The sequence below is a fragment of the Equus asinus genome, chromosome 8 (assembly GCF_041296235.1).
Source record: "Equus asinus isolate D_3611 breed Donkey chromosome 8, EquAss-T2T_v2, whole genome shotgun sequence".
In the NCBI taxonomy this organism is placed as follows: domain Eukaryota; kingdom Metazoa; phylum Chordata; class Mammalia; order Perissodactyla; family Equidae; genus Equus; species Equus asinus.
In genome coordinates, this window is record NC_091797.1 from 12,983,587 (window position 1) to 13,008,679 (window position 25,093).

Consider the following 25,093-nt stretch of genomic DNA (forward strand, 5'->3'; position numbering starts at 1 on the left):
ATCAAGAAGAAATAGACAATCTGAATAGACCAATCATCGGTAAGGAGATCAACAGTAATCAAAAACTTCCCAAAAAATAAAAGCCCAGGACCGGATGGCTTCCCTGGTGAATTCAACCAAACATTCACAGAAGACTTAATACCCATCCTTCTCAAACTCTTCCAAAAAATTGAAGAGACGGGGAAGCTTCCTAACTCATTCCTAACCAACATTGCCCTGATACCAAAACCAGAGAAGGACAACACAAAAAGAGAAAATTACAGGCCAATATCACTGATGAACATCAATGCAAAAATCCTCAACAAAATACTAGCAAATGAAATACAATACATTAAAAACACCATACACCGTGATAAAGTGAGCTTTATTCCAGGGATGCAGGGATGGTTCAACATCCGCAAATCAATGTGATATACTACATTAACAAAATGAAACATAAAAATCACGTGATCATCTCAATAGATGCTGAGAAAGCATTTGACAAGATACAGCATGCATTATAATAAAAACTCTGAATAAAATGGGTATAGAAGGAAAGTACCTCAGCATAATAAATATGACAAACCCATAGCTAATTTCATTCTCAACAGAGAAAAACTGAAAGCTATCCCTATAAGAACAGGAACCAGACAAGGAGGCCCACTTTCACCACTCTTATTTAACATAGTATTGGAAGTCCTAGCCAGAGAATCAGGCAAGAAAAAAGAAATAAAAGGGATCTAAATTGGAAAGGAAGAAGTGAAACTGTCACTATTTGCAGATGACATGATTGTATATATAGAAAACCTTAAAGACTCCACCAAAAAATTTAGAAATCATAAATGAATACGGTAAAGTTGCAGGATACAAAATCAACATACAAAAATCAGTTGTGTTTCTATACACTAACAACGAAGTAGAAGAAAGAGAAATTAAAACTACAATCACATTTACAATTGCAACAAAAAGCATAAAATACCTAGTAATAAACTTAACCAAAGAGCTGAAAGATGTGTACACTGAAAACTATAAAATATTGTCTAAAGAAATAGAAGGCACAAAGAAACAGAAAGATATTCTGTGCTCTTGGATTGGAAGAATTAACCTAGTTAAAATGTCCCTTCTTTCTGGGAGATGCGTAGTGATGAGTATAAGCAATGGCTGTCTTTCACTGTAAGCTTTTATATTTTTTGATATATATTTTTAACAAAGTAAATGTATTTTGAACTTTCATGAATGTAGACGAAAGAAAAAATAATCTGAAAAATGATGATCAAATATTTAAAGATGTATAGCATTTTGGCCAGGAGACTTTTCAAGATAGGTGCTGCCATTCACCCGTCACAACTGCAGAAACATATTAACAGTATGTTCTTTAATTTGGGCCAACAAAGTGATTAAGTTGTTATTATCGTTACTTTTGGCAACAACTTTGTCAGAGACTGGAGCTACATTCTGGATCTGACTCCTCTTAATGATATTTGTTTCTTTATCTCTTGTATTTCCTATGAAAAGGAGAGTAGGTATAAAGGCTAGACTAGACTCAGGTTAGACATTTTTGGTAAGGGTACTTCCTAAGTGATGCTGTGTACTTCATTTTGCAACACTTCAGGAGATTAGTGATGCTGAATGTGGTTACTTGGTTAAGGTGGTGACCACCAGATTCCTCCTTTATAAAGATGTGTTTGGAAAAAACCCAAATACCCATCTTTCACTCCTTAAGTACATTACAGCGTGTAGATGCCGTCTCTGGTCCTCTCTGTCCCCATTCTTTGAAGAGTGGCCCACTTTCTCTGTCTTGATAATGCAACAAGTTGCTCTGAAATGGACTGGCAGCTTGAGGTGGGAGCAGAAGTCCAGGAGAGGGAATGCAGGGGAGATGCAACAGAACGGCATGAACCCAAAGCAAATGGTCCAAATGAGCAGCACATGGAACATGTGGAATGGAGAGAAAAGCGTAAAAATCATAACCACATCTGGTGTCTCTAGAAATGGGGAGAAACAGAGGAAATAACACATTTAGCTCTCTTCAAGGCAGAAAGATTGATCTTCACCATTTGGTGGTGGTGTGAAGGAGCTGCTTTTGGAAGACTTGAACTCTTTTCTAGTTTTTGTACCATGTCTTTTATTTCTTCTGCTTTGACCAATAAATTCAATACTCAGAGAAATGCTTGGTCTTTTGCACCTTCTCCAGGCACAAAATAATAGATAGACTAAATTGATGCTTTCAAAAGTGTGCATGAAAGACAATAATTTGGAATGTGAGGGGAAAAATCTATAATTACCTTTCTAATTTTTATTTCACTGTTTTAGATTTATTTTTTTGTGTGTATGCTTTAGAAATAACATTAGTTCAGCGGTATATGATTACAGTGTATAAAGAAGTAAAAATATATTGAGTTAAATGTAAAAAAGATGTTTGTTTCTTTAAAAAAATAATAATTTGTAGGGTGAAACTAAAGCACCGCAGAAATTTTGTTCTCACTAACCCTTTATCTAGTAGTTTTCGCGTTCATTGATGATCCTTGCCTCCATCAGTTATTTCAATGGGAGCTGAAAAATATTCTTTTCCTAGTTCTATCCTTCCTTCTAAATTGTTTAGTTGGCTGTGTTCTATAAAGAAAGAGCTCTCTCTCATGAACTAGAAATGAACTAGGACCACTGGTTTTAAAATTTCTGCTTTTGATGACCATTGGTACCTTCACCAGAGCTCCTTCTTTATGATTTTGAAGATCATTCTTTGCACAGCTCTGGGGCGGGCCCTTGACATGGTGGTTACTGTAGATGTATAACTGTTATGACAATTTTCTGGAAGACAGCAGAAAAGCGTCTTGAGGAAGGGGCCTCTTCTCTAATTTAGACACAGTTGCATTTGGGCTATGGCTGGGACATATGTACCCCCACTCCTGGCCTCTCACCAGGGAACCTGGGAAATCAGCATCTGGAAACCATTCCAGGGTCTGGTCTGTTCCCCACGTGTGTGCCTCCCCCCAAAAACTCTGTACCACCAGCCACATTTCCTCCATTCTTAGCTTCTTACCTCCCATCCTTTTTCATCTCCTGGAAGAGCATTGAGGCAACACTAAGTAATTTGATGCATTTTCCGGTGTGGAGGAAGAAAGGGAAGGTACCTGTCATTCGCTGACCCAATGGTCCCTAATGTTAGATATGCTCACCACATTTCATGATCTTCCCTCTTCTGTCCTATGCAAGAATGAACAGCATCCACCATTAATTTCTTTATCTCCTTATATTTCTAACAGGCCGTAATTCTACAAAGCTGTACATTTTGCAATGTATTTATAAACAACCGACAGAAATTGCAAGACATCTTACTCAAAAACATTTGCACACCGAGTCACGAATTCTTAGGGAAAACAGTCTACATCTGGTGGAGCAAAGTGTCCTCTTCTGGGCTCATTAAACATCCGCAGGGTCACTCTGTTCCTGGCTCACCTAGAGCAACTGTCTGCTTCAGAGCTGTCACATCCTCCTCTCCTTTGTGCTCTGTGTTAGAGCAATTCACAGGGTGATGGAAATTTTTCAGCTCTTTCTCTCCCCCTCTTGCCCAGGGAACCTGTTGGCAATTACAGCCTTGACTTGACAAGGTCCTTTTGACACAGCCTGCTGATGGCAGTTGCCTCCAGGAGGGTTCAGCTGTTTTAGGAACAGGGTGACAGTTATGTGCTTTGATTTTCGCTGGCTACCACTTTTGTTGTTAAAACTTTTCCAGGACTGTGGGGGGTGATTATTTCTTCTTGTACCATCATGACAATTTTCTTTTCTCACCATGGGTGCTCTTGTATATAATTAAGCTCTGTGTTCCAAAATAAAGTCAGAAGTGGTGATTACATTACCATCAGCTGAATGCCACCAACTCTATCCCTATGAAATTTAGAGAGGCTCCATGTGGTGACTTTTATTTTTATTTGGTTTTAACAAGAACTCAGTCCATACACCCATGATGCACTTCAGTTTAGAAACTAGAAGGCAGGTTTGAACCACCCTGTCTGGATCTCAAAATCAGGGTTCTTCCACCTTGGCGCTGTGAACATTTTGGATCAGATAACTCTGTTGTGGGGCGTCCCTGCCTCTGCCTGCTATATGCCAATAGCACCCCTGTCCCAAGCCATGACAACCAAAGATGTCTCCAGACGTTACCAGATGTCCCCTGGGGTAGGGAGTGAGGGGCAAAATTGTCTCCAGTTGAGAATCACTGCTGTAAATGATAACGTACCGATATGGATTGTGTTCAGCTTGGTAGCTACATTCCATTGTTTCATTCTGTCGTTTAAAAGCCTCCCCAAATCTCTGCCTTGCCTGAATGTATAATAGAAATAAAGTTCTTAATCTTACTTATTTTTCTAAAGAGTTATCCAAAGAGATTCCTAATGAGTTTAACCAATTAAAGGGAAAATGGAGAGGAGAATGCTTTTATTCTGTATAATAGACTACACAATGCCAATTAATTCACAGCAGGTAACTTTAAAAATACTAGAAGCAAACTGATAAAAAATAAGAAGTTGTGCCATTATGCCACATTATTCACCTGTTGATTTGCTTTTAAGAGTAAGATATTTTGGAAACCTATATTTAATAGCAAGTCAACTACCATTAAGACTGCTTTATTTCAAAAGTTCCCTCTACGATGATTACTCCGGGGCTTAAGATCCTTATACACTGATAGAGGTTGATGGGATCTTCCAGACAACCTCAATACAACTCCTCACTTACAGCTGGGGACACTGAAACCCCTTGTGGCAAAACAATTTGACTGACGACAGACAGTGGCAGTATCAGGCAGGGTCTTCATCTAACATGCTAGCTGCTTCAGAAATCGAGGGAACAGCAACAAAGACCTAAGCCTTTGGCAGAGAGGTGGGGTTCCTGCCAAGAAGGATAATGAAAGGAGAAGGAAATGCCACAGAGCCTGTCTTCATCATTTTGCAATTTCACTCAGGCTTAATATATCCCATTCTCATAAAGCAGTTTTATTTATATCTGAGAGTCCACTATTGATGTCATTGTGTGTCTGGCCCAGTGACTGGGGCACTGTCAGCATTCAATAGATGTTTGATAGATAACTAATGGTTTAGCAGTGCAGATGCTCAAGGATGGAGGAAGAGGAGGAAGATCGCCCAAAGACCAAAGGAAAATCCACAGAGGGTATTTCTGATTTTCTCTCACTCTGACAATCAATACAGGTTCAGTTGCCAGAAGCTTCTCTTGTTTGGTCAAATACTTTGAGGATTCAAAGGAAACTTCCAAGAGTCTCCCTTGATGTAAGGCAGTTTGGGAGCTCTGTATAGGTATAGGTCCAGGAAAATTTTTAACCCAGAACCGTTAAGGATTCTGGAGCTACTCCTTAATTTTTTCGTTTTAAAGATGATCTTGGTAGAAATAAGACATGCTAAAATTTGTGAGCAGACACATGGATGAAGTGACCTCTTTCCAGATGAACTAGCATGCTTCTTTTAATTTCTAGTCACTTAGTCTATTCGTGTAATCTTTTCTTTCCTTTGGTTGCAAGGAAGCTCACAGCTAAGTATCATGGTTAAATTCAGTAGCTTTCCTTACCCTAGAATGTTTAGAGTAATTGCACCTCTCCCCTTCCTTATTAGGTTATGACTCTTTAACCTTTCTCTAATGATTTAGTCTTCTCTTGGTGGTCTAATAGTTAAGATTCAGCGCTGTCACCACCACAGCCCAGGTTCATTTCCTGGTCAAGGAACCACACCACTCGTCTGTCTGCCAGTTGTCATACTGTGGCAAGTACTGTTGCTGTGATGCTGAAAGCTCTGCCACCAGGATTTCAAATACCAGCAGGGTCACCCATGGTGGACAGGTTTCAGCGGAGCTTCCAGACTCAGACAGACTAAGAAGAAGGACCTGGCCACCCACTTCCAAAAAGAGTGGCCATGAAAACCCTATGAATAGCAGCAGAGCATTGTCTGAAACGGTGCTGGAAGATGAGAGGATGGCGCAGAAAGACCGGGCAGGGTTCCTCTCTGCTGTACGCAGGGGCGCTAGGAGTGGGAATCCATTCCACGGCACAAACAACAAACTCTTCTATTGCTCCTGTCTCTTTTCTTTTGAGAGTCTTACAAATAACTGAAATAAGTGATTTCAGGATTTTAGTCTCGACTTGAGAGCCTCTAATGGGAGCTGCATTATTAGGAATCTGGTCTTTTCTGTTTTACATCAAAATTACCTGGGAGAAATTTTTAAAATACAAGTTATTGAGCCCCATCTGTGAATTTGTAGACCCAGAATGTCTTTGCTGGGGCATTGGAAACCTTTTTTAAGAGCTTCCCAGCTTCATTTAAATCTGGCAGGTCCAACACCTTCATTTATCCTCGCTCCCTCCTGATAGCCTCTTAAACCCACATACTGCTGCTGGCTGATCCCATGCCCCATCCCTGGTGGGAGATAAGGTTACGGGGGAGGTGAAGAGAATTCTCAGGATGATGATGAAAGGAAGTGCCAGAGTAACAGCCCTGTGGCCGGCTTTGGGTGCAATCACTCAGATGGGTGGGAGAGCGGGGCCCTGGGGGGGACCAGGGGGAATGACTCTGATATAGAAATAAAACTGATCTTTTTCCTGATATGAATGACTAAATTACAAAGGCTTAAGCTTCCATTGGAAAGTTTAGGCCTTAATTATTTATAGGTAATAAACATCATAAAAATACCTAAATTTTATTAATCACTTACGATGTGCCAGTTATTGTTCTAAGTGCTTTTCATGTATTAAATCATTTATTCCTCACAACAATCCTCTTGGATAAGTGCTGTGGTTATCGCCCCCATGTTAAAGATGAGATTTGTGAGGCATACAGGGGTTAGGTAACTGGCCCAATGCATCTGGCCTCATGGCTCATGAGAAAACAAAAATGTCATCACGATGCAACCACTCAAATAAAGCTTCAACCAAAAATCGTGGTATCACCCCCAGGAGAAGACGTGGGGTTGGGAGAGTGTTGTGTGGAGGGGGATGGGGGTGAGCGTGTGTGTGGATGTTGAGGGTGGGGGAGGGAGACAGGTGGAGGCAGGCGAGCTGTATCCTCACCTACCATAACACAATGGATGTAGATAATGTCCAAAATTGGGAAATGAAGAAATAGCCGTATATGCACACTTAAGAATCTAGAAAGAAACTGCTAACAGAGCTGAAAGTGATTGCCTATGGGAAGTAGAAACCCAGACAGAGTGGGGATGGATCAAGGGTTGTGGTTTTTTAAATTATATGCCGTGTAGTATTGTTTGACTTTTTAATTTACGAGCATATTTTGCTTTGATGAACATGAAAATTTAATTAGAAAAGTCTCAGGTTATTCTGACATCCAGCCGGGTTTATCAACCACTGACACAAGCTGCACGCAGTTGGGAAATAAGCCACATGTCCCTCTGCAGGGGGGATGAACAGCAGTAGTCCTCAAAATTGTATACATAAAAGTCATTTGAGGACTCTGTTAAAATTCAGATTACTGGACCTCACCCCAGACTCACTGAATCACTATCTGTAAGTGTGGATCCAAATATTTGCACTGTTAACAAGTCCTCCCTTTAATTCTGATGCAGGTGGTCTTTGCACTGTTTCGAGAAATATTAAATTATAGGAGAGTAGACCAGTTAGGAAACTATTCTACTTTTTTCCAATCAAGAAGTAATAAACAAGCAATGATGAGGTGGAGGTGTCTTTGAAAACCAAATACTGGTTTTCACCAAAATATTGACATTATTTGTTAAAAGGATGTTGTGGATGCAACAAAAGATCAATGCAAGAATGGTCACTTCATTAAAAAGAAACAGGGGTGACAAGAAGTGACAATGCTGAATAAGAACCTAATAGCTAACACTTACGTCGCACTTACTCTGTGCCAGACACTGTTCTAAGTGCTTTGCATTCATTAAGACTTCAGAGCACCCTGAGGGGTGAGCACTAGTATTATCTCCATTTCAGAAATTGGGAAACTGAGGCACAGAGGAGGTTAAGGATCGGGTTTGAAATCACTAGCTAGCAAGTGGCAGAGCCAGGGTAGGAACCCAGTTGATCTAGCGTCAGCTGTCATGGCATTTAACCGTTATCCTCAAGTATTCTAAAAGCATCAAAGCTAATAGGTTGGTTCAGTTAGAGCTGGCCTTGAGTCCCAGCTCTGCTGGGTGAATGTGGGCAAGTTGTGTCACTGACATCAGTTTCCTCATTTATAAAACAGGAATAAAAACACTTGCCTCATTGGGATATCATTGGCATTAAATAGGTGATCTATAGCACATCGTGGGTGCTCATTAACTTGTAACTATAATAATTATTATAATCTAGGGTTGGGAAGGAGGGCGATCAGAGAATGATGGGTACCTTGAGGCCCAATCAGGACAGGCAGGTTAAGTTATTTCCCCAGCTGAAAGAGCAGAGCTGGAATTGAACAAGTTCATGCTGGAGCTGTGGAACTAGACTGGTGCTGTGCAGAGTATATGGCTTAAGTAGTGGAAGCTTTTACCCTCGTTCAGAGAGAAAGCACAAGTTAAGGAGGAAGAAAGAGGCCAGAATCCTAGGACTTGTCCACATACAGACTATGGGAAGAGGAGCCAATCATAAAACAAAGAAGGAATGTGAGAGGAACCAGGAGGAGAGAGTCCCAGGTGGGAGGAAGTGGTGGAGGGGTCCAGGGCTCCCTAGCAGGTCCCTGATTCACTGGAAAAGAGACATTTCAGCAGAAGTCAAATGGCAAAGAGTTTAGTGATAAATGGAGGTAAGGGAGTAGAAACTGGAGAAGGCATGAGGAAAAACAGTGACAGCTTAAACGGGAAAGAAAATTGAAAGTAGGCCCTTTAAGATAAGGGGGACCTGGGTGATAGAAAGAAGTGGAGGGAGGCGGACAGTGAGAAGGTGCTGCTGTATCCTGTAACAGGGCCATGAGCTCCACTCCCTGACTTTTGGGAACTTGGATCTCTATTTTCTCTTGACCCCAGCTTATTGATGCCCCTAACTTAGGTAGCATGTCCCTCCCTAGAAGGGGAACAGGGCATTCTGGTACATACAGAACAGAATACTTCAGCATTTTTTATCCTATTTCACAGGTCAAGGGCTCCGGAGACGTTTCAATCTCTCCTTTTCCTGAGACCACTTTTATGTCACACTTTCCTTCAGAAAGGTTTCCCTTTTGGGTGTTCAACACCTAGAATGTGGCTTCAGTATTGAGCAAAAAGTCAACAGGCTCTCCTCTTCCTGCCAGGGTCGCCCAGGGCTCCTAGAGCCAACTAGGGTGTCCCACGGCCCCATCACATCTCGTCCGTAGTCAAGGGAAGTTGCCATGGCTTGGTCCTGTTCAATCGCTTCCCTCTCTGGGGACGGTTCGGACAGTCCCCCTGCCAATGCCCTTCCTGTTCGCAGTATGCACACCAATTAACCCCCAACTTTGTTGTTGGCTTTCTGGTCCCTCAGTAGAAGCTGGGATCACTCACCCACGCATCTTCTTCCTCTCCCTCAGGTTGTTACTGAGCCAGAAGTGGATTCGCCTCCTGGCAGAGTTAAAATCAGACTCCCCACCAAACGTAGTTGTCACACAAAGTAGAACTTATTTGCAGCAAATAGGAGGCCATGTGGAATCATAGCCAAAGTCATGGTGTCCCTGAACACAGGACAGCAGGGCCTTTTATTTCAGATGGCGAATGAATATTCAAAAGGGAGCCGTAGGTATTCACTTGCACAGGCTCAGCTGGCAAAGCTGCTTCCACAGACACTGCAGGTTGTGGTAAGATAGGTCATGGTAATAAGGCCTAAGCTCCTCCTGGGGTGGAGATCTTAGCACTAAAAATGAGGCAAAGGTCATAGGCCTCGGCTCCTGTGGTGGGGCCTGGTCTGGTTCAGAGCGGTTGGTGACTGCATCTTTTAAACAGTTAAATGCTTCCAAACCCACCATTGAGTTCCTCGCTGCAATTATTCAGTGACAGGGTTACCTTGAACAGTCTGGAAGGCCACTGTGAGCAGATCTGCCTGTCTCTGCATCTTCTTATCCTTCTTTTCCTCAGCTTCGTTCCAGTTGAACACCCCAAAAGCAGCCTCTACTAGCTGTGCAGCATTAGTATCAGGACCTATAGCCAACTTGTGGAGTTTCCTACGGATGTCTGGAGCACTTACAGATGTGAAACAGGTATTAAGAAGCACTGTACCACCCTGGGCCTCAGGATATATCGCCCAAAGCAGTCCCATAACCTCTGGTTAAAAAGGTGGAGGGGTTTTCCTCAGGGCCTTGTTGGACCTCAATTTCAGACACAGACCCTGAAAATGTCCTAGCTTTTCTTAATCCTCAAGGTCATTGGGATTCCACTCATGGTCAGTCCCTGGCACAGCCCTCCCACTAGGCCCACGAATTTCTGACCCGGGGACATATTTCTTCTGGCTCCAGCCCGGTGTCCAGTCCGCAGTGAAGTGACTGGGTGCTGAGCCTCTTCCACCACTGCTGACACTGCAACCACCACTCATGGCCCCTCAGCTGAGCCAGGCCAAGCACAGAGGCACCCACCTGCCCTCAGGCCACCATCCCCGCCACCACCATCACTTCTGCGGCTGAGGCTGCTGCTGCTGTGATGGGGCAGGGAGCACCGGGCCAGCCCAAGCCACATCCGTGCCACCTTCCCCTCTGCACCACCATCGCTACCGATAACCCTAAGGACTTGCCCATTTCAATCAAACCAACAAACTTATGCACACACCCTCAAGGCAAATACACCCACACAAAGACAAAATCCGTCTCCTGCAGGACAAAAACAGAAGGTAAAGTCCAACAATTCCCTGAATCTTTCCCAAACAAGGGTCCCTCCTCACTCACCACACAAAATGCAAATGGAGACACACTGAACTCTCAACCTCGCATGCCGTGATGACTCACCCAGCAGAGCAAAACCAAAAGTACTCACATACAAGACAAATGCATCCACACAAGGACAAAAAGTAGACCAAGGTCCAAAGTCCATTGCATTTCCCCACTCCAAGTGAGCATTGCACTAAGGGTGGTTAATGCCAGTGGGAAGTGGGGGGAGCAGCAGGGGAAGTCCCCCCGGGGCAAAGACACCTGGGCAGCTGCTGGGATCCCTGACCACTCACACCCCCACCAGGGCTATCCATCCACAGGCACAAGACTCCTGGCTGGTTCACCAAAATTGATACCAAACCTCTCAATCTCAAGTCCGTGTGCCCGATGCGTAGCAAGCCAAACACTGAGACCTTGGTGCTTGAAGATGGAGAAAGGTTTCTTCAAATTGGCCAAAACGGTAAGGCAGGAGCCTGGGTTTGCTCGAATCTGCCTTCCCAAGAACAAAAAGCAGGGGGGTTTATAGAGCTAAGGGGCTTGGCAGGAGGAGCTTCAGGGAAACAAAGGGGTCGTCCCGATAAGCCCCTGGGCAATCTGACTTCTGGGCTTCAACTTCTGCGCAGGGCTGGCCACAGTGATTGCAACCTCCCTGAAGGCATTCTCTTTCTTCTGCAAAACAGAATCACAAATCCTCGAGACCCCTGAGTCACCCCTCAGGTTAAACAGGAAAACAGCAAATTGTTTTAATATCCACAGCACCCCTCAGGTACCAAGCTTCACTATTAAAGGCTAATGACCTTCTGGGAGGGGAAGGCCGCAAGCTGAGGAGAGCCCCTTTCTTCTACTGAAACAAGGTCAGAAGCCTGGCAAAAGCGGAAGCACACTTCAGCTCTGAGCAGCTAAGAAGCCCGCGGGTCTTTGAGCCATTTTATGAAGCAGTTTTCGGTCAAACCCTGGAGCTTTCCACAGAAGGGGACGCCTGCAAGTTGCTTTACAGCCAACTGTATTATGTTAGGCATTTGTTTCTCTGATGATGTTACTTAGTGCAAAATAAAAAAGGCTGGTAAAACATGCCATCTTGTGCTGGTTAAGCCCTGAGCCAGTAATGAGCGTAAATCTACAGAAATGTTTGTTAGGCCTTTTGGTTGCCCACAGGCTGAGTCAAGCTTCTGTGTCCACTCTCTGATAAGCCTCTCTTACTCTTTTTAACTGTGCTCACATGACAATGGACCATGCATGGCAGGCAGCAGAGTGGTTGCAAGCTTGCTAAGGAAGGAAGCAGTTGTAGAGTGACACAGCTCTCCCACTCCCTTCCATAGTGTGCCCCCAAAGCTGCAGTGCAGGGTTGGACCCGCTGATATACCAGAACGTTAGAAATCTCATCACTCCAGACGGGCAGGGCTCCTTGTGCTGGGATGCAGTTAATAAATGGAAGAGTTGGGATCCAAACAGGAGTCTGACTCCTTAGTCTCTCTAGTCAACTATGACATTATATTTCTAGTCCTTTTGTCCAGAAACACACGATCTTGTTTCATTCATTTGAATCTTCTGTTGTATACCTCAATGAAGTTTTATTACTTTTTCATATGGATCTATGATATTGTGATTTATAATAAGATACATATTTGGTCTTCATCCACTGTTCCTGGCACAGAGCTCCTAAACCCTTGGAATTTCTTTAAGTGATGAGAACTGTTAAGATGTCTTTTGTTAGGTTAATGAATGACTTTTGGAATGCACCTGAGGTTGGGGGCGCATGGCTAGGAGAACCAATCATTTGATTAGGGGATTAGAACTTTAAGCCCCATCCCCCAACCCCCTTCCTCCCCCCACCAGCTCCAGGGAGGGGAGAGGGGCTAGAGGTTGAATCAATGGTGAACGGCCAATGATTCAATCAATCATGGCTGTGTAACGAAGCCTCCATCACAACCCAAAAGGACAGGGTTCAGAGAGTTTCTAGGTTGGTGAAGACTTGGAGGTGCTGGGAGGGCAGTATGCTCAGAAAGCATGGCAGCTCCGTGCCCTTTCCCCACACGGTGCCCTGTGTGTCTTCCATCTGTCTATTCCTGAGATAGATCCTTTTATAATAAACCAGTAATCTAGTAAGTAAAATGTTCCTCCTAGTTCTGTGAGCAACTCTGGCAAATTAATTGAACCCGAGGCTGGGGTTGTTGTAACCTCTGATCTACAGCTGGTCTGTTAGAAGCCTGGGCAGTCAATTGGCATCTGAAGTTGGGGGTGGGGTGGGGGCGGGGGTGCTGTCTTGTGGGGCTGAGCCCTTAACCTGTGCCATCTGATGTTATCTCCAGATAGACAGTGTCAGAATTGAGTCGAATTATAGGATACCCAACTGATGTCCAGAGAACTGCATGTTGGTGTGGGGAAAAACCACTTCCACAAGTTGGGAACTGGGTCCAGAACACATTTTTAGGATCCTACCTATTTTAATATGTATTTTTGGTCTTTTGTACCATTTAGGGTTTTACTTATAAGATAGATTTTATGTTACCCTAAACAACTAATTTCTTCTGACTTTGCCTGACTATCAAGATTGGCCTTTATCACAGTAGAAAAGTTTAACAGTTAAGTCCTAGAAAAGGTTTCGGAGAAATCACCAGAAGATAGCATGAAATGTCTTTGTTGAAAGCTCAGACAGTCCCTTCCAGTAGAAGGTTCAGGGTTCGGGCAGGTAAGTTTTCTATCATACCCTTGCTAATCACTTTCAGATGTTATGACATTCAAAGACAGTGGTGGTAGCTGCTACATCAGTGGCTCCTAAACGTTGTTTCCCATTAGAATTACCTGGGCAGCTAATCAAAGTCCCCGTGCCCTGCCCAGGTTGCGCCCTTAACCAATTAAATCGGCCTGTCTAGGGGTGGGGAGGCGAGGGGTCAGCAGATTTTAAAGATTCCCAGGACATTCCAATGTGCAGCAAAGTATGGGAACCCACGTGCTAAATGGTACATCCCTTAATACAACAAATGATAGGCTCCTGGTTTACCTGTTTAATAAATCTAGACTGACCAACATTGAGTTTTTTTGCTTAAAGTCAGGCGCACATATAAATTATTTGATACTACTAATAATTATTCTTTCTCTCTAAGAAAATGGAGAATTTTGGGCCTCACTCCACAACTACTAGATCGGAATCTGCAATTGAATAAGATCCCTAGTTGATTCTCTTGCACATTAAGGTTTGATCAGACTGTAACTCCTGGAAGGCCTGGGCTGGACCAGAACTATCCTTGTTTTCCCAATGGACATACAAGTGCCTTGAAGATGAGGGAGTTTAAGAACTGTTTGGTTGAATCAAGTTGGGAGAGAGAGTACTGCTGGTTCCATGTCAAAGGATGAGATGTTCAGGGCATTGTTCACTGAAGGAGCATAACCATTCCTTAAATTGCTCTAGAGCAGCGAATCCATGCTTAGATCACAGTCCCCTCAGAATCTAATGAAAGCTAAGGCCTATTTTTCTATCCTTAAAGTTTCTGCATACAATAGGAGGTGGTTCGTAGATACCCGGAAGCTCACAAATGAACTCCCCATGTCCGCAACTGTTGAAACTCGAGTCTAACGTAGTCCCTGAAGTCTCGAGGTGTATATGCAACTTCCCTTCATTTCAGAATGGACAGAGGGTGGAGCAGGGCTTTTAAAAAGCACCGCTGACAGTTTAATTAAAAGGCTGAAAATAGTCTTGCAAAGACATGGCGAAGATGTTTATTTAGGCCTTCGCACACAAGTCTGAGGCAAGTGTTGGGATTAGCACTCTGGTTTTTCTACCTCTTTCTTTGCACTGTGAATTTCTTTAGCAACTATTTCTTTAAACTTTAAATAGATCTATGATCTAGAATGACCGTGAACTTTAATAGAACAAGAGAATCATGCATATTACTACAAATACCCAGACACCATAGAAAATAGGTCAGGCGGTGATAGAGAAAAGAAATGGATAAGTTTGCTTACAGTGGCTCCACACCCAGGCAATTAGTTCAGTTATTAAGACATAAAGCAGAGAAGGGAAAAGCATGCTGTCAAATGCACTGGGAATATGTACCTCTGGGAGTGGGATCGGGAAAGACTTGTAAATTAGGTTTGGCCCACAAAGCCAAATTAATTGAGTTTGGCAGTAAAAAAGAGTTCTCTACAGTTTTCTACAGTTTTTCTGCCTTTACTGATTTAAGTGATAATCTATTTAATACTTAGTATTTGGGGAATAATAATCTTATTATTTACATTCTGTTTTGTTCCACACAAGATATAAAATGGATTATATGGATATACGTGCCACAGAAGAAAATAAAATTTTGAATAAAAGAATAACGAAAATAAGCCAAATGAAAAATAAGTGGAAAAATGAGGAGATGAAGCAGAAGTCAAAAACTGCATGTTATGGGTTCTGTATATCTGAGACATAAAAGCTGCTAATTACTAAGACAGAAGGCTACTAGTTGGGCTGTAAGTTTTGTTGTATCAAAACAATGAGTGTATTCACAATTTCCTAAAATAAAAGTCTGTTCCTGTAACTGAGACTAGAGAAAAAAATGCCTCCTGCATTGTCATAAAGCGGACTTTGTAAAAAATTGAAAAACCGTCTTCAACTTCTATGTAGCCCAGAGCTTCATAGGATTATGGCATCAAGTCATCAAAGCGTAAATTTAAAGGCAGGGCAGACAAAACACGTGTGTAGTTTATCCACTGCAAGTGGTCATCTGAGCTGCCGAGACACCATCCTCCTGGCCCTCACTCCTCTGGGGCAGATGCCCTCAGAGAGGGCAGCGCTATATGCCTCTCGTGCAACCCAGCCCACAGCCGAGGCACTGCTTACAAAAACCACACACAACCTTGTATGATTTCTGACTTATTTCTCTGAAAGTCAATGAAAGTATAGTAAAGATAGTAATGAAATAACTGTCAGCTTTCTTCTGCTCCTTGGGTAGAATCTCCGTCTAGGAAACCTGGACTGGCCATTTTTCAAGGCAGGAAATATCTAATAAATTAATAGGATTATAATTTATGGGAGAATAAAGGATGTTACTTTTTTAAAAAAAAAAGTTCAATCAGAGAGGCCTCACTCACAGTGCTAACAGGATACATACTGACCAAGAACTAGAACCCGCCATCTTTGATCTGCTCCGCTGGTGGGAAATCTCCCCCAGGTGCTGCATGGAGGTGGGATCTTGGTTTGGTTTTTAAATTAACAGTGTTTCCCAGATTTCGTTAGCATGTCACTTTTATTATTTTTGTCTTTTTTTTTCTTTGAGGAAGATTAGCCCTGAGCTAACTACTGCCAGTCCTGCTCTTTTTGCTGAGGAAGACTGGCCCTGAGCTAACATCCGTGCCCATCTTCCTCTACTTTATATGTGGGATGCCTACCACAGCATGGCGTGCCAAGCGGTGCCATGTCTGCACCTGGGATTCAAACCAGCAAACCCCAGGCTGCCTAGAAGTGGAACTTGCGCACTTAACCACTGCGCCACTGGGCCAGCCCCAACTTTTATTATTTTTGCAACCTTTACATACTATTTGTACTGTTATTTACTTAATATTTTTCTTGAAATTGAAAACATTTGTGACATCCCCCTTGTGCAAGAATCGTTTTCCTAACACATGTTAAAGTAAATACATGGTACTTTAAAAAATTTCTCCATGAACCACCTAAAATTATCTCTTACATCCTGTGCTGTGGAAATTACAACTTAAAGGATATGAAAGCACTTTAGATGCAGCACAGCATAGTAGTTTGAAGCTACAGATTCTGGAAACAGGCTGCCAGGGTTCAAATCCCAGCTCTGTTTCTTATCAGCCTTGAGACACTGAGCAAGTCGCTTAATCTTGCTGTGCCTGGCTATCCTCATCACTCGAAATGGGAGTGATGGCACCAGTACTTCTATCACAGGATTATCGTGAAAACGAAATGAATTAACACATATGAAGCACTTCTAACAGGGTGGGGCCCATAGTAAGTGCTATTTGCTCTGTACCATTATTGTTAGGACACAGTAAACAAGAGAGCCTTGCTCTAGAGAGGTCCGGACTGCCAACACTGTTTGTAGAGCTGGGGAAAAGCGAGCTTTGGGGGTGACCCCAGAAACTGATTCTTTCCTGATTCTCATCCAATTCGTACCTCAGATGACTTGTGCTAGTAGTTACCTTTAATATTAAATCTGACTGACAAATTCGTGTCTTCACTGTGGATCTGTTACACCTAAATCTTCTGAGTTAATGCAATATTTATAATGAGATTTACAATTTTCATATTGTCAAACTGTTTGTTATTTAGTGATGAATAGCAGATGTAAAGGAAATGGGGAAGGGAGAGAGACAAGAAGGACAGAAAGAAAGGATGGAAGTGAGAGGAAAAGGCCAGGCCTACGAACCTAGTCAGTAAGCTTCAGAAAGTTGGCACAGGGTTCAAATAAAATGTAAGATGGGCCACCACTGGGTGGTAGGATAATGAATGAGTTTTATTTTCTTCTGCTGCTGTTCTGTATTTATGAAGCTTTCTGCGGTGAGCAAGTATTGCTTTCATAATGAGGAAAAAATAACAGGTGCTTTTTAAATTAATGTGTCATCGGAAAACTCCATATAACAAGTTCAGGTAGAAAGGAATTTAAATTAATAGCAACAATATAGAGTAGAAGAGAAAAACTATGACAGTATAGGGGAGGAAGACAATTCCTCTACCCTCTAGGTCCTTCTGGCTGGTCTACAAATTAAATTGACATGAGACAGAATAACAGAAAATCTAATCAAGCTTTATAACATGTATACATGGGAGAAACCCAGGAAAACTGAGCAACTCACAGAATGGCCAAAGCAGCCACTTTAAATACCATTTTTAGCTAAAGACAAAAGAGGATGTTGTGGGTAGTGGTTTGGGACCTCAAGGAGGGGAAGGCAATTTACATGGGGATGGAAATGCAAATGGACCAACTAGAGACAATGTGACCTGAGAGACACATTTTACATTACATTACGGTTAACTTATGGTATTAGCTCCTTCCTGGAACAGGCCTTCTATCTTAAATTCTTTTAGGCAGTTGTGGGAAAAGGTCAGAGTTTCTTTCAGAGTCTTTTGTTCTGAAAAATAATCAAGCCAAAGAGACAAATTTTAGGGTGGCCAATTTTGATCCCCCACAATGGGGTGAAATTTTACGCTGTTCACTTGTAAAAGAGCACAAGACTTTCCAGTGCACGACTCTGTAAAAGTATTAGCATCAAAACAACTTTCTCACAGCTCCCTGGTAGCACTCCGAGTTGACTTTGCTTGGGAAGTAGAGATTCATCACACGGAGAGAGTTAAAGAAGTGGGAGGCTGGGGGCAAAGACCCCACGTCTGCGAAGCCCTGCCTTCTATTCCGACAGCACCGTGTGGTTTGACCTGCAGAGTTTAGGTTCTTGGGAGATTTTCCTTGTAGAGTGAATCATGAGCCTGGGGCCGCTGAGGAGCTGGGCATGGGAATCATAGGTGCCACAGTTCTGCACCCTGACTTTGAGGACTGCGCTCTCCCCTACTTATGAAGTTGTCATGTCCTAAAATACAGGTGTTTTTTCACATTTCCAAACCTATATTTCCATAAAAACTATGTTATGGTTGTTCAACAGGCTTCCAGGCTCCTTTGGGTTTTCAAAGTTATTTTGCATCCTTTTTCTCATTTAAATCTGGTACAGACTTACCTTTTATTTTCTTTTGCTTGCTCTCTCAGCTTCAAAGGGAGGAGTATTGAAATCGATCAGCCTCCGAGAAAGGTGTATGCAAATCTCCCACTTTGATTTAGAGTTTGCCAATCTCTCCATGTGGCATCAATTTTTTCCTTTATAAATAGATTTGATGTCTCTCTTACTAGGTCCATATAAGAACATGTTTGTTAGAGTTTTTTGGATTATTCTTATTATGACATATATTGTCTCTCTTTGTTTCTTGTCTTAGTGCTGACAGTTTACTTGGGAGGTACAAGCCCAGGGCAGTGCAGGTGAGAAAAAAAGGAAGGGAGATAAGGGAGAATGCAAGGCCAGGGGAGGCAATGAGCTGCCTGCTGGCCGCTACTTCCCCACTAGCTCAGAAAGCCCAGCATTTTGCTGAACGTGGTTCTGCCCCCCAGCATCAGGGCTTTCTCCACGAGGGTTGCAAGAAAAGAAGGACAAAGTTTATCTGCCCGCTCTCTCCTCTCCCCCACTTACCCTTGACTGAGTTTTATCCCACAGGGACGAATTCCCCTACATTTCAGTATTATGTCATCTGGCCCTTCAGAGGCCCCAGGTGGCCAGGTCCAATGTCCTGAAATGTGGGCTCTCATCCATATCTGGAGTAGAGTAGAGCATAGTGTGTGGATGAGGCCGTTGAGAGACCCTGAGAAGGTAGACAAGAATAGTGACTGGTACATCCGACTAACATATGTTCCCATTGACCATGAGGTCAATTCTGTAAAAATTGACACCCCCCCCAAAAAAAAGATTGACAAACTCAAAATCAATTCAGTAAATATGTGTTGGGCACTTACCATATGCAAGTTACCATGCTGGGTACTCTGAGAGGAAAACAATGTGCAAGACTTTATTCTGGGCCCCCGTCTCTGGAGGAAAGATTGTGGATTCAGACAGACCTGGATTTGAATTTCTGCTCTGCTCATTGATGCTTTGTGAGTTTGAACAAAGTGTTTTAACTTTCTAAGCCCTGGTTTTCTGGTAATGATAATAGTTCTTGCCATACAGGATTGTTATAAGATTGAAATGAGATCATTTTAAAGCAGCCAGTAGTTTGATTCACATGAAGTGTTATTTCCCTTCTTGGGCCTAAATCAAGAGGTCCATTCAGACAACTACAAAAACAGCCATTATAGGAAAAGGATGAACAAGGAGTCCTCAAGCACAGAGAAGGGAAAGGAGAGTTGGAGCAGAGGGAGCTCGGGAAGGCTTCCAGGTCTGCACTAAAGGAGAAAGAGGGTCCCTTCCCATTTCTTGGTGCGCGGTCAACCCTTAGTGAATTTTCTATACTGGCAGATTTGGCCTGTGGCACCCTTCTTTCTTTGTGTCCTCCTCTCCTGCCTCATTGTTACTGCTGTCCTTTAGATCCTCAGGCAGCATTATGCCCACCCACATTCCCTGACTTGGAGGAGCAGGCAGGGTGGGCCGCACACCTCCAACCTCACCCCCTTGCCCTTGGAGGCTCTACTGTTTGTTAGAAAGCAAATTGATGACACTAATGCCAATCAAGTTTGAGTGATGACTGGCCTTTTACCCTCCTAATGGCTTATACTTCTTCCTAATTGAAGCTTATTTCAGAAAGACAGATCTCAGATCAGAATCACTCTCCAGGAGACTGAGAAAGGAAAGGGTCTTCCTTCCACCACTCTTAGATCTGCAGGCTCTCTGGAAGCTGCCAGGTCTTTCACAGCCGCTTTCCTGGAGGAGTTCCAGGCAGCGGAGAGGCGAAGTCATCTTGTAGGTGTGAGGTGTTTCCAAGTCAGGGGCTGTTTGCTCAGCAACCACAGAACAGCTGGGTCTTCAAGCTGCTCCACTCTATACTTTTCAATCATAAAATGTCCTCTCCAGCCCCGACTCCTTTTTCAGCATTGTCTTCTTTTTTCTTAGTATATATCCTATATGTTAAATACAGCATCCACGTATCAGTTTTCTGGTTAAGAGTGCTAAAGAGCAGCAAAGGTTTTAATTTCCTGTTTGAAAAATCATATTGTTCATACAAGAAACATGTGAAAACAAACTCCTATTTAATCAGATAAAAGGGTGAGGCGTATCAAGAATTATGCCACATACTTCTTCCATTCGTCATTTCTTCTCTTTTCCCAGCTAGCCTGAGTGTCTCTCTACAGTGAGTCCAATTTGAAATAGCCCCTGTCTTCCTCTTCTCTTCACCTGGTATTTTAAGAGGCCTGTTAGTAGAGAGAGAGAAGGCAGACTGCACAAATCTTAGAGGGCACTTTGAGTTTAATTCAGAAAAGTCTTTCCAGAAATGCTACAGCTAGCTGCTAAGTCACCCTCCTGTCCTGCCCTGTGATGGTGGTGGCCAATTTAGGAGTGAGCAGAGGCAGTGTGCTGTGGTGGAAGTACACTGGATTGACGCCGGGGCAAGGTATTTGCTGAACCACTTATTAGCTGTGTGACATGACCACATTACTTAATCTTGTGGAACCTCCTTTTCTCACATTTGAAATGTCAGTGACAAACCAGACCTCATGAAATCAACAATAAATGAGGTCATTTGACTCATAAAACATTTGAATACCTGTGTGCTAGACCCTATGCTAAGTACTGGGGATATAGATTTGAGCCCAGATGACATTCCTGCCCTCACATGGTGCCGAATCTAGTAGGAGAGTCAACTATGTCAATAGATGTGTCCAGTGTGATTATAGAAGTGTGTTCCGCAGTGGGTCTCAAGATGGGAGATTATATCAGACACACGTAAGGAGCTTTCAGATTGCACACAGCCACCCCTATGGGGAAGGTGCTATACTCCCAATAATTCTCACATCTTTGAAACTGCTACTGCAAATATGTAGCAATGGGAAGCATGGCATCTAAGTGAACCCTGACATTTTCAGGGAGGGAAATTCCCATCTAACTCCTTTCCACCGCAGCCCCCCACCAGAACTTCTGCTCCGTACAATATCCTTGAGCAAAGTGGGTCATCACCTAACCTTCTACTTCTACTTGCTGGCTAATGACTCTGAAATCTGTATCTTCCGTCCAGATTGCTCTGCTGAGCTTTGTGACAACTGGCCACTGGTGGATAGTTGTCTTCCGGACGATCCATGGGTTCCTCTTTTGCAATAAAAGCAACAGTGAACTCAAGGCCCTCCTCCCTTCTGCCAGTGGACCTGTTCCTCCTGTAGTCCCCCGTTGTATTAAAGGACACAATTTGCCAAAGTTAACTACTGTGAAGTCAATCTAGACTCCTTCTGTCCTTTGTACCATTTTCAGTCAGCCATCAAATCCTGTAAGTTGTATCTCTGAAATACATAAGATATATTCTAACTCTATTCCCACTGCCCTAATCTTAGTTAAGATCTGTAATAATCTCTAATAGTTTTTTCTGGAATAGCACAATGACCTTCTTGTGTAACTTCGAAACGTGATTCTCACTCAACTGTGACGTTTCTTTCTCACAGGTAAATCTGATGATGTCATCCCCGGCTAAAATTCTTCCTGTGGGCTTCCCTCCCTTCTCTTAACCCCAGCACCCAGAACTGTTCTGACTCCTCTTGCTGTTTGATCAGTTCTGGGGCAGGGTGGGGGACTAATGTGTGCCAGGAAAGGAAGACAGAAATGAAGAATTGTAGACGAGATCATTCTGCAGTGAAGTAATTTATAGTCTGATTTGGAAGCCACTGGAAGAGTCCAATAGTATAAAGGTTGTTCACTGATCACTAATTGAATACCTGTGATGTGTCAGGCACCAGGCCAATTGCTTAGCTACAATGATTAAAATGCATAGTTCCTGCACTTGAGGTGGGAAAATTGCAACATAATGAGTTTTGTGTCATTATATGTGTATAAAATATTGCCAGAGCATGGAGCTTGAGTTGTGACATGAAGGTTGAGTAGGAGCTTGCCAGGCTTTGCTGGGCTGCCTGGGGAGAGACAGGAGCCAGAAGTTACAGTGGGAGGAAGCATGATGTTTGGGAACCAGCAAGCGGTTGATTTCCATAATACTGTATAGGATGCTTAAGGGAGCATGAGAGTCAAGAAGGTTAGGCTGAAGTATTCATCGTTCATTTAATCATTCATTCATTCAACCACTTATTCATTCACATATTCCTCAACAAATATTTATCTACTATCCTTTCCAGAATTTCCTATTAGTTCTATCAGCCCCAGAGAGCTATGTCTTCATCATGGCTTAAGTCAAGACCATGAAAATCACTTGTGAGTAGATAAAGATTCTAAGTGAAGTCACTATTTGTCTGTTGCTTTGCCCTCCTCAACCTCCACTCTCAGTCCCCATAAGATGCTTTAAACCCCTAAATGTTTCTATCCAGTATTCTAGCCATAGATTAGAGATGTCTGCTTTTAAATGAATTAGAATGAAAGGAAATAAACACACAAAGAGAAAGAAAGGGCTTCACCAGTTGCACAGAAACCTCTTTGCTACTATAAATATTTAGGACAGGAAGGCACATGGTTTAAGTCAACTCACTGCCACATTCAGTGTGTAGTTTTCATGTTTTAAACTATCACTGTTCAATCAGTATTCTTGTGCTGGCAGTCTTTTCTTTTGTGTATGTGAGTTTCTCCCTGGTAAATAAGCCCCTCTTTTGGAAGAATTCTTATGGCAATGACTATAATTACAACCCAAGGCTGAGTTGGAAAATGCAGTGATGTGAAAGCTTTTGTGATAGGAAGGTGGAGAAAGAATGAAAGCTTGTAATTTTCTTTGAGGTGTCTTGAAGTCTGACAGCAGCCCTGCCCTTATGATGTAAATGCGCAGTGACCTGGAGGTTCAGGAGAGAATAAGGCGGGCAGACATGCCACATCATTGCCATGTGGACTACCAGTTAACAAGCAAGAAAGACAGCACAGTCCTGAATTCTCCATGACATCTTTCAAAGGAATAGTCTAGCACAGTAGTTCCCACCATTTTGGAATATGAAGGCCTCTTTTTAATGTCAAAACTGTTCATTCCTCATATGAGGTGAGTTGGTCTTTTTTTTTTTTTTTATACATCGTTTGAGGAAATATATAATGATAAGCAACTACACATTTGTTATTATTTTGAAATAAATTTGTTTCATTAATTGCACTAGTATTTATAAATACCTGAAAAACAGAACACATATGTTTAAAAAATATGATTTATTCAGTCTACCAACAAAGCCTGGCCCCTTATGTGTTGATGACATTTGCAGCAGCCCAGAATTCTGTGATTTTCTCCTTCTTCTCACTGCCCCTCCTTCAAGGTCACAGACTTAGAATAGTGTGTTCCTTGTATTCATTCATTTGTCCATTGTTTAATTGTATCTTTCCATGAAAAAAAACCAAACAAATGGAGGGGCCTGCTGTATTTGGGGCATCATGCTGAGGATCATAAATGCAAAGTCAAATAACACCTGGTACCTGCCCACAAGAAGCTTAAGTCCAGTTGGGGAGACAGATATATAAATCTGTAACAGTAAAATGGGCACAAAAGAGGATATGGTCAGTTCTACTTGAGAATTGTTAGAAAAGCTTTTATGTAGGAGATTTATCAGTCGGCTGTTGCCACAATAATGCTGCACAACAAATCACTCAAAGATGTAGTGACTTAAGATAATCCTCAGGCTGTTGGTCTGCAAAACGATGGCCAGTTCCCTGGTCTTTGCTGGACTCCAGGCTTTGGGCTCCATGCTCTAAGCTGCAGACTGGGTTCAGATCTGCTCCACCTGGCTCTCATCCCCCTTGGACCACATATTCTCATAGTGGATCACTACAGAGCAAGAGAGTCCAACTGTGCAAAAATAGTTCAAGTGTTGCGCTTGCTGCAGTCACTAAAATTCCATTGGCCAAAGCAAGTCACATGGCCAAGCCCGAAGTCAAGGGAGAGGGGCGCATACTCCACCTTTCCATGATGTGGGTGGGGATGCTACTACAGGGAAGTGAAGAACTAGGACCCAAAATTCAATTTTCCACGGGAGAGATAGACCTTTGATCTACATGCCAAGAAATGGAATGTAGATGAGCTGGATCTAAACATCTGAAATAAGGATCAGGAGAAATAAAGGAACCTTAGTGCACAATATGTGGCCTAAAGGAAATGTTCTGAGGAATGAGAGTTGGGGCTGTTCTGGGGTATCCATGCTCAGTGTCTGTCATGGAACATACTGGGGTCATTATTGTACAGAGATGAGCACAGCCTTATGCATACCAGAGCTACATAGATCTGGAGGAAATTTAATGAAAGGCCTTATCCTGCTGATTCTAGGCCCAGATTGACCATGAAAGGGCCATTTTAATCCAGTGTCTCCAGTTTGATGACAGTGAAATTTAAAAGAAGAAAAGGAGGACTCATTCTATGTTGCCTCCTGCGCTAGCCCATTCTTCATGCTGCTGTCTTCAAAGTATTGGGGTTGTGGTTTATATCAGTTTCCTATCGCCACTGTAAACATTACCACAAATTTACTGGCTTAAAAACAGCACAAATTTATTATTTACAGTTCTGGAGGTTAGCAGTCTGAAATGGGTCTAATGGGCTAAAGTCAAGCTGTTGGCAGGGCTGCATTTCTTCTGGAAATTTGGAGAGAATCTGTTTTCTTGCCTTCCCCAGCTTCTGGAGGCTACCTACATTCCTTTGGTTGTGGTTCCTT

At 42.8% G+C, this 25,093-nt stretch overlaps 1 long non-coding RNA gene across 3 annotated transcripts in view; it reads left to right on the plus strand.

Moving 5' to 3' along the window:
- LOC139045818 (uncharacterized) overlaps positions 1-25,093 on the plus strand; it is a 110,306-nt gene that overhangs the window by 23,260 nt on the left and 61,953 nt on the right. The window contains exons 3-5 of one of the 3 annotated variants that reach the window (XR_011504931.1): positions 10,012-10,133; positions 11,098-11,253; positions 11,417-15,313. This is a non-coding gene — a long non-coding RNA (uncharacterized lncRNA). Of the gene's footprint in view, positions 1-10,011; positions 10,134-11,097; positions 11,254-11,416; positions 15,314-25,093 lie in introns of those variants that run through there. The other 2 variants (XR_011504930.1, XR_011504932.1) reach the window with 2 other exon arrangements.